We start from the raw sequence: 7,975 nt of genomic DNA on the forward strand, positions 1-7,975 counted from the left end.
TTATAAATGGATCACATAAGCACACTGAAGGGGGATGGGGAGAAAAGGAGCCAACCTAAGTAACTTTAGATAAACAGTGTTTTGATTTGGTGCAAGGCTAAAGTACACAAACACTGCACTTCAGTTGTTTCTCACAGGGGGATGGGCTAGGAATTCTGACACTACTTATTTTGTATAGTTGGATTAAACAAATAGCTAAATATATTGTAGATAATCAGAGTCAGGTCTCTCACTATTGGAGAAAGAAATTAACACATAAGAAAGCAGGGAAGGCTGTGATGACCCCTGTGGTGTTCAACTGGATTCAAAGGTATCAATATGCACCCATGTTTTAAATGTTAAATTTGAAAAAGTTTTAAATATATACAGATAAATTGGTACAGAAATATAGATATGTGTATGCATGAGTTAATGTATATTTACACACACACACACACACACATTCTTGGCTCTATCTACTGAGAGGGGTTAGAAACAGCGACACCTCAGCAACAAGGTGAACACCTAACTCCTGATGGTTTCTAAATACCACCCTCCAATATAAGAGATCAGGGATCTTTGGAGAACTGTTTGATTCCAGGGGCTGGGGTAGTTGATGATCCTGGAGCATCTGTGGTGTTTGAATGTAAGTAGTACAAAAAGTGCATAGGAACCAATCTGAAAGAGCTCCCAATAATCAAAGCTGGAACAATTTGAACAACAAAATAAAAAGCAATAGTACAATATTAGATTTTAACAAAAAGAATAAAATAAATGTTCATGAGTCCACATGGATATAAATGATTAAATAAATATATGGGAGAGAAGGAACAGCTCTTCCTCAGAGAAGAATACTGATAAATAAATACAGAAGGGACATGAGGGAAATAGAAAATCACCATTAAAATACCACAGTAATCGTTGCTGAAGGCAAGATCCACCAAAGTATGATAAAAAGAGTAGACAAATACTTAAGTAGAAATAGCTCTGCATTATTTTTACCATTCTTCTTTAGATCCAAAACTGTTTCCAAAAATTTTTTTTTAATAATAATGAAAAGAGAAGAATACTTAGTAACATGGAAAGATGTTTATGATTTATTAAATTTTAGAAACAGTATGATTCTGATTTTGTGTACACCTGCACACACACACACACACACACATACACAAACCAAAATAATTTAAACAAAAGTGTGAGAAATATCTATCTCTTGGTGGTGGCAATATAGGTGATTTAGATTTCATTTTATTACTATTGTTATAATAATAATTATTATTATTGCTTATCAGTATTTTCTAAAATTTTCTACAATGACCATGCATTAATATTAGAATAATAAAAATATATTTAAAACACTCCTTGAAGGGTGTGTTACATGTCTTCTGTACTTCAAGTTGTGTTGAAAACAATAATGGATACTGTCAAAGTGAATTCTTGAATTGAAGCACTGCCTTGCTATTCCCCCCCCCCCTTTTTTAACATCTTTATTGGAGTATAATTGCTTTACAATGGTGTGTTAGTTTCTGCTTTATAACAAAGTGAATCAGCTATACATATACATATATGCCCATATCTCCTTCCTCTTGCATCTCCCTCCAACCCTCCCTATCCCCCCCCTTTAGGTGGTCACAAAGCACCGAGCTGACCTCCCTGTGCTATGCAGCTGCTTCCCACTAGCTATTTCACATTTGGTAGTGTATATATGTCCATCCACTCTCTCACTTCATCCCAGTTTACCCTTCCCCCTCCCCGTGGCCTCAAGTCCATTGCTATTCCCTTTTGCAACATAGATAACTATCCCCCTAATTTATATTCATATACAGCACTTATCTTAGCGCTCTGCACAAAATACTCAGTAATAATTGAATTATAAATATAGATTCTGCTGTATTTAAATTAGTATAAAGTGAAGTACACCTGAAAAAATAAGTAACATATCTATATCACCTGATAAATAGAAATAACAGAAAACATTTAGAGCAACGTATGTAGTAGCATACTTTATGCTAGGCACTATTCTAAGCACTTTACATGTATTAACTTATGTAATCCTCACCACAACTCAGGGGTTTATCCCCATTTCATAGATGACAAAATCTAGGCATAGAGATTAAGTAATTGCACAGTCACACAGCTAGCAAGTAGCAGGCAGCAATATAAAGCACTTCTATATTCATTATCAGTTTACTTCTCACAGCAATTCATTAAGTATCATTACCCGAATTATCAGATTTATAACCTGAAGCTCAGAGAAATAGGTGACTAGCCTAGCTGAAAGTGACAGGAGTGGGACACCTGATCTCAAAACCCATGATTTTTCAGCTATATCATGCTGCCTCATGCATTAACATGAAGTGGGCAAACCAAAACAGGAAACCACCAGAGAACTGTCAAAACACATCTCCAGTGGAGAATTCTAAACATGGATTAGTTCTTTCCCAAGTCTGCTTAAATTTCACACCATCCACCTGCATGTTTTTTTCTTCTGTACCAGCTGAGAAGGTGACATTTCCTGTTCTCTGGTTTAAATCAGAGAAGCTTGCAATACTATAATCACCAATGAAGCTACATATTAGCTTACAGAGATTTTTTTTTTTCTCCTTTAAATTAAAGAGGCAGTGAAAGGTACAATCTTGCTTCTGTTCCCAGATCTCTGAGAAAGTCATTGTGGGCATTCTCCGGCAAAAAGAAAGTAACTTCGTTTGTAGAGAATAATGCCCTGTTGACAAGTTGGCAGGGCTGCCTTGTTTAGAAAAGAATGTGCAGAAAACCTGAAAGATAATTAACGTGTGGTGACCTAACAGCATGCATCAGGGCCATAGTATGCCTGGCAGAGGCAGATGTGTTCACACAGTTCATTAACACTGTATATAGTTTGTTTAATTCCAGTTGGGCAATTAGAGAATGGTCTAGAACCTAGATAGAACCCCAAATAGACTCTCTGATCTCAGCTGCAGTGGGATGGTTCTAAGCCACCACCTTGGGCCCCAGGAGATTAGACCAGAATTCTTCATAAACCTATTTGCTTTTCTTTAACAATCATCTCTACATTGCCCATCATGATGGAGGAGAGCCATTGCATAGATGGTCAAAACAAAGGAGAATTTTACAGCTGACCTTATGGTGTACTACACAGTGATTCGAGTATTAAGCTTACCTTTTAACTTACGTTTTGTGTCAATTAAAATCACAGGTGCTTCCAATTTTACAGAATGAATAAACTTTAGTAAAATTGTTTATGAAGTGATTTTCTATTAATGTAATTCTGTTCTGCTTATGATTTAACAAGACTAAAGATATGTTTCCCTGGAGGAAAAATTTAGCTAGGTAGCACTGATTATTTTTGTATTTTGAAATGCTTTATAACAATCTGAGAATGTTCATTACTCTCCTGATCTGAGATTTCTCCTATCCCCACTTTTTTTTTTTTTTTCCTCCCTTCCCTTTCTCAGACCATGAAAATCCTCACTTGGGCCCAAAGATTCTCTGTCTCCACCCTTGCAACTCTTGAAATTCAGTCTGGGAGATCTCTTTCTGCCTCTGTGTATTTAGTGCCCAACAGAGCTAGAATGGACTATCACATACAGTCAATAGGTGCTGCTCTAAAATATGAGGGACCCCAACCTGATATACCCACTTACAAATTCTCTCATGCAAACAGGTGCTGCATTCAATAAGTTCATTGACCTTGAAAGTCTATCAGATGAATCTGTTTACAATGCTACACTTGCAGTGTGTTTTCTCTGAGCCTGGAAACTGATGGTGAGGGAAGCAATCCAGCATTATGCTGAGCAAACAGGGAAAGCTAAGCTGCTGCTAAATATTTTCCAAAAGTCATCCTCTGTGAGGTTAATCTGCCAACAGATAAACAAGTGTCTTTGAGTCATTTTCAAAAATTAAATAAGGACAGAATTTTTTCTAGGCCACATGTACAGCCTGTCAGAGCAACGCGAACTACTTGCCAAATGCCTGGACCACCCCCGCCCCGCCTGCCTTTAGCTGAAGAAAGAGAACATGTGCAGATTGTGTTTATAGCTGTGGGTCAGTGTGGGGTGTCACTGATCTGATCAATGCCACCGTGTGCCCTGGGCAGAACTCCAGCCTCCCCAGCAAAGGATTGCTAGATCTCGCCAGGATTTCTGTTGAGCCATTATGTTCTCTTTCTCTCTTTCTACCTGCCTTTTCCTGACTGCCGGGAAGGAGTAAGGTGGCTTTGGCAACTCCTTTATACTCCCACATCTATTTTTCTATGGAGTAAGGCAAAAAAACATTGTGAGACCTCACTCTCACCTTTTCCAAGGAGAGGGGACCAGAATCTCCAACATAAAGCTTACTGCTGGTACTATGCCCAGCATGGCTTCTTGTGCCTAGTGAGCCTGAGTAGCTCAGTGAGAATGAGACATTACCCAAAGCTAGCTCCATTCGGCAAATGGCGTAGGCTTCCTGGCTTTATTTCCTCAGCTCTGGAGCTCATCATGCCATAAACCACAGGGACTTTGTAGGCATGTTATTGTATTAGCACCATATGGAGAATACTCATGGAACTCACATGCAGAACGTGTGATGTCAGACCAGTTTACATGAGTCCAAATTTTGTGCAGCTGTTACAATCAGATGTTTCATTTCATTTTTTTATGTCAGCACCAGCCCAATAAATCCACTAATTCTGAGACTGAAAAGTAAAGAGAGTTCTGTGTGCTCGCACGTGTTTCGGAGCTGGGAAGCTCTGTACCACATCTGTGCGGACCTGCTCTCGCTACCAGGGGTCACATCAGAGCCTTGGCTCCTGTACTCCTCACAGAAGGGCAAGAATGATTTCTATGGAAATCAGTAGAAAAGCAAATACAAAAGACAGCAACTTTCATACAAATGAGAAACTATTACCTAAGACTGAATGTGCTCTTAGAAATAGACTCTTGCAAAGAAAAAATTCAGGAAAGACATTGCAGTTTCTTTAGAAGGTATTTGATAAAAACCACACATCAAAAATAATTAGCCTCTGACAAGTTAGAAAAGTGTTTGCTAACAAGTGTCCCTGACTCTGCCTCTTAAAGAATCATCAAGCCTGTCTTGTGTTTGCCTTAGTGAGGGCAAGATGAATCACTGTCTTTCACTAGTAAAGTAAAACCCCAAAGGTTGCCACCAAAATAATGCTGATCTTCAAAAATAAATAACTCTTAACATTTCCTTGGAATTAAGGATAGAAGGCTACACAGTTTTTTAAATGTCTGAATTTTTAGATTTATATATGCTATTTATGTCTCTCCATAATATGACAACACACATTATTTAAAAATAAATGCTGAGAACCGTGGATCTTCTGTGATTCATTTGGGAAAGGTTGTGGTTCTTTGTGGTTTGGTTAAGAAAAAAAAAACAAACAGAAATTTAGAGGTAAAAAAAAAAAGAGGGCATTCTCTGCTGTTCTGGACTGGTGCAGGCACAGTTTCTGGGCCTAAGTTAAGACGCGATAAAAGGTTATTTCCTCTTTGCCCCATTCTCATCACTCTACTTCAGGGATTTTCACAGGCTGATCTCCATGCCTTGTGACGCAGCAGAGTAAAGCTCTGCAAACACAACAGCCTGTCAGAAAGTGGCTCCCACATAAGAAGCATTATGGAATTGCTTGCCTGACTTGTCTCCCCTCCCTGTATGGATTTTTGAAATTCAAAGAAAACAAATCAAAACTTCTGAAGAAGAGAGTTTATCTTCTGAAGAAGAGAGAAACATACAGCTGCAGCATGCTGTGAACATTTCAGGGCCTGCTTCTCCTTCCAGATGCATGGCGTGCCTTGCTACTTAAGACAGAAAATCCCCTGCCTTGTTCCATAAGCAGGCACATAGAGCAGATCTCATGAGCTCCTGGGTGCAGTTTAGACTCTGGCTCTTAATGCTCAGTCATTAAAATTGCTATAGGAGATGTAACTCTGTTGGGTGTAATTTGGGAAGATCCCCCCCGAATGGCATCTTCCCAGATATGGTGGGGAGAAGGAATGGAGCTCAATTTAGCAACAAGGAAAGGGTGCACTTGGAATGAGGCTTAATCAGCTTGCTTTGGAAGATGCTGCCCTTTGAACAGAAAGCTTTGCTCCACTGCACCATCAACTTCAAAGATTCCTGAAACTCTCTGGACCTGAGGAAAGATGCTAACAGGCTTAACGGTCCTTTTTGAGTATGGTGCTGAGATGTTGTATATAATTCAGACTAGGTAAGTCATGTAGCAGCACATGACTGACAAGCAACTGCTGGCAATTCTCATTTAGGAATATCAGAAGATTTGCATGAGGGCCTGGTGGCAATAGTAGGAATTATACAAATTGCTAAAGTGTGAAAGTTAAATCTTGTGAAACATTCAGCTCTTGGTGAATGAAACCCTTCTGGCTGTTTTTATACTCTTTTTTTTTTTTCATGACTCATCCTACTTAAGACTAAGCTTTCACCATTCTCTTAACAGTCATATTGTTTTCCCTGTGACAAATGTATATCCATTTCATGAGGACATATAAGACTTTGCAGCATAAAATAAGTCTTATAGTAAAAAAATTTTGTACTGTAAGCCTGATTTCTGGAGGCGGTTTTATTCTTATATTATTGCTGTTTTTTGTATCTCTTACTCTCAACCCCTCATCCCTTAAGAGATACGCACCTTTGAGTTGAATTAGCTCTCACTGCAGAAAATCCTCCAGGTTGTTCCTTCCAAGGGAATGAGACACTTAATGGTCAGATATTCAAACACATGTGATGTGAACACATCAAACATATAGGTGGACTAACCAACCTCCTTTCAAAAGCCACCATTGACTAAATGTGCAGCTCATGTGTCTGGTAATCTAACTTATTAGGACAATACTCACTTCGAATATTTGATATATATATTTTTAATTACACTCACTTCATATTTTGTTTATATTTGTTAAAAATGCACTGTGGAACCAAGAGGGGACACTTAAGATAGAAAAACAGTTGACTGATTTTGCCATTCAAGACACATAAGAAGTCAAGGCTGGGTTTGCTAAAATGGAGAAAAAAACAAAACTCTTCCCCAAGGGTAGAATGTGTGAAATCAAGTGGGTCTTCTTGAGAGGCAATATCCAAAGATGAGTCCCAAGTCCAGCAGACAGATTGACTTTTATGAGTTCAGGAAGAAGTACACCAGAATAAATCATAGGCGAAGAGGTGGCCCAGGTTCAGATAGTTCACTGGCAAGTCCTAGCAAGCCTTCAAGATACAGATAATTTTTCTATTATTTGATCTGTTTGAGAGTATACAAAAAGATAGAAAGCCTTTCAAGATGATTGACCAAATACGCTACCCAAAGTCTCATTGAAATAACACAAGAAATATAAAAAGTCAGAATAATCTAAAACAGAGCTAAAAAACCAGAAGGGGTACTGTTAGCAGGCTCAGAACAGTGAGAAAGTCTTGAAAATTACACAAGAAAAAATTGGTATAAGTATATATAAGTATATCAGTTCCCCAGAGACTATTTCCTCAAGGAGCAGATAATTCCTTAGTTATTTAAATTGTTACAGAGCAAAGACAAAGAGAGAAAACATCCCATGTAATGAATAAGGACAACATAACCCTAATACTTAAGCTTAGTACAAAACACATACAAGTTAAAAAAAAAAAAAAAAGAAGATACAGTGAGGTATCACCTCACGCAGGTCAGAATGCCCATCATCAAAAAGTCTACAAATAATAAATGCCAAAGAGGGTGTGGAGAAAAAGGAATGCTCCTACACCCTTGGTAGGAATCTAAATTGGTACAGCCACTATGGAGAACAGTATGGAGGTTTCTTAAAAATTAAAAATAGACCTACCATATGATACAGCAATTCCACTCCTAGGCATCTAGGAATAACCGTAATTCAAAAAGATACATGCACCCCAATGTTCACTGCAGCACTATTTACAATAACCAAGACACGGAAGCAGCCTAAATGTCCATTGACAGAGGAATGGATAAAGAAGATGTGGTACATATATACAA

The sequence above is a fragment of the Mesoplodon bidens genome, assembly GCF_964165515.1.
Source record: "Mesoplodon bidens genome assembly, contig: HAP1_SCAFFOLD_1111, whole genome shotgun sequence".
Classification (NCBI taxonomy): Eukaryota; Metazoa; Chordata; class Mammalia; order Artiodactyla; family Ziphiidae; genus Mesoplodon; species Mesoplodon bidens.